Source organism: Tenrec ecaudatus, chromosome 7 (assembly GCF_050624435.1).
Source record: "Tenrec ecaudatus isolate mTenEca1 chromosome 7, mTenEca1.hap1, whole genome shotgun sequence".
Classification (NCBI taxonomy): domain Eukaryota; kingdom Metazoa; phylum Chordata; class Mammalia; order Afrosoricida; family Tenrecidae; genus Tenrec; species Tenrec ecaudatus.
This window is the reverse complement of record NC_134536.1, coordinates 68,813,669-68,815,890: the sequence shown is the minus strand read 5'-3', so window position 1 is coordinate 68,815,890 and position 2,222 is coordinate 68,813,669. Positions and strand designations below refer to the sequence as shown.

General features: G+C 38.1%; 1 non-coding gene across 1 annotated transcript; it reads right to left on the bottom strand.

Annotated features, from left to right (window-relative positions):
• Positions 1 to 1,280: 1,280 nt before the first annotated feature.
• On the bottom strand, positions 1,281 to 1,443 carry LOC142453841 (U1 spliceosomal RNA). The gene has a single exon (XR_012785425.1). It is a non-coding gene; the product is annotated as a U1 spliceosomal RNA (small nuclear RNA).
• Between the last annotated feature and the right edge of the window lie 779 nt (positions 1,444 to 2,222).

Here is a 2,222-nt window from a genome sequence, read left to right as displayed (position 1 = left end):
AGCTTCATATACAAATGAGGCCATTGAAAATGTCATGGCTTGAATCAGAAACACCTTAGTGCTCAAAGGAATATTCTTGCTTTTCAATATTCTGAAGAAGGCGTGTGCAGCACATTGATCCAATGCAACCCATTTTTGAAGCTTATCTTTTGATCTCTTGATCGATGTTTCCATGAATATTGATTGTGAATCCAAACAAGGCAAAATCCTTGACAGCTTCAATCTTTTATTCATTTATCATGATGTTACTTACTGGTAACCAGTTGGTAACCAGTGTTTTCTTTACAGTAAGTTGTAATTTATACTGAATGCAGCAAACTTTGATCTTTGTCAGCACATGCTTCAAGTCCTATTCACTTTCAGCAAACAAGATTGTGTCATCTTCATATTGAAGCTTGTTAATAAGCCTTCCTCCAATCCTGATGCCACATTTTCTTCTTCTAACTCAGTTTCTCTGATTATTTGGTCAGCATACAGTTCAAATAAGTGTGGTGAGAACCATGTTGAAACGTGTTTCTTAATTTTAAACCATGCAGTAGGCCCTTGTTCTGTTTGCATCACTGCCTCTTGATCCACATACAGGTTCCACAGAAGCACAGTGAAGGGTTCTGGAATTCCTGTTTTTCTCAAGGTTATCGAGAGTTGGTTATGATACACACTGTCAAACTCTTTTGTATACTGAATAAAGCACAGACTAACATCTTTCTGCTATACTCTGCTTTCAGACAAAGTCCATCTGGCATCAGCAGTGATATCCCTTGTCCCATGTCTTCTTCTGAATCAGCCCTGAACCTCTGACAGCTCCCTGGCAATATATTCCTGAAACCGTTATTAGATGATCTACAGCAAAATTTTAGTTCAATGTGATATCAGTGATATTGTTCTATACTTTGAACATTCTGTTGGCTCACCTTTCTTTGGAATGAGTATATATGTAATCTTCCAGTCAGTTGGCCAAGTATCTGTATTCTGAATTTTGTGGCATAGATGAGTGTGTCCAGTGCTTCGTCACCTTGTTGAAACAATTTAATTGGTTTTTCATCAATTCTTGGAGCTTCATTTTTGGCTAATGCTTTCAGTGCAGCTTGACTTTCTCCATTCAGTACCATTGGTTCTTGCTCATGTGTTACCTCCTAAGAGGGTGGGATAGCCATTAATTCTGTTCTTGAGATGTTTTTGAAATTCATGTGGGGGAGACTCGAGGTCATGTTTTGGCTCATGAATTTTTCGGGGGGGGGTTGTTTTATGTTTTGTTTTTCTTATTTCTTTTTATTTTTAATCAGGGGATAGTGTGAACGCAGTCCCCCACTACCACAAACTATGCAGTCGAGTTTCCCACATTTGGGGAAATTGCAAGGGTCAGCACATCTGGAGTGCAATGGATGAGCCTCACCCTGGGAAAACCACCTTCGTGATCATGTTGTCTCCCCTGCCAGTAAGTATTGTTTTTCTTATTTCTTCAGCTTCAACCTGAACTTACATATGAGCAATCGATGTTCAAATCCACTGTCGGTCCCTGTCCTGATTGTGACTTCTCCATTGTCTCTTCCGCAGATGATGTCAATTCTATCTGTGACCTCTAGTTTTATGTCACTTGCCAAGACCATATGTTCCAACTACTCTCCCTTCCTCTCTATTTCTAATTTTTTTACATTTTATCACCAATGCATCTTTACTGCATGTTTTATCAATTTCTTACTGAAAACACTTAATCACTAGCTTTAGTGGTTGGTGTATATATTTAAATAATAGTTGTAATGACTGGATTGCTTTGAAGGCAGATAGATATAATCCCATCACAGACAGCATTGTACTTCAAAATCTATCTTGAAATGTCCTTTTTGACAATAAATGCAACTCTTTTCCTCTTGACTGTGTCATTCTTAGATTAAAAAATTATGATTTTCTGATTCAAAATGGCTAATAACACCCCATTTCAGCTCACTAATGCCAGAATATAAATCTTTGTGTTTTATTTCATTTTTGATGATTGGCACCTGGAATCATAATTCACACATTACAATTTCCAAGTATTAATTTATGTTTTCTGCTGTTTCTTTGGGTTTGAAGACCTACCCCATCAGCAAGTGGAGGTCCTCAAGGTTCCCTCCAGAAGTTTCACTCCACCCATTACACTGGACCCAAGTCTGAGAAGGACTCAACTCTACCTCAATCATACTTTGAGTGCTTTCCAACCTGGGAAGCTCATTTTCTAGTTTCAT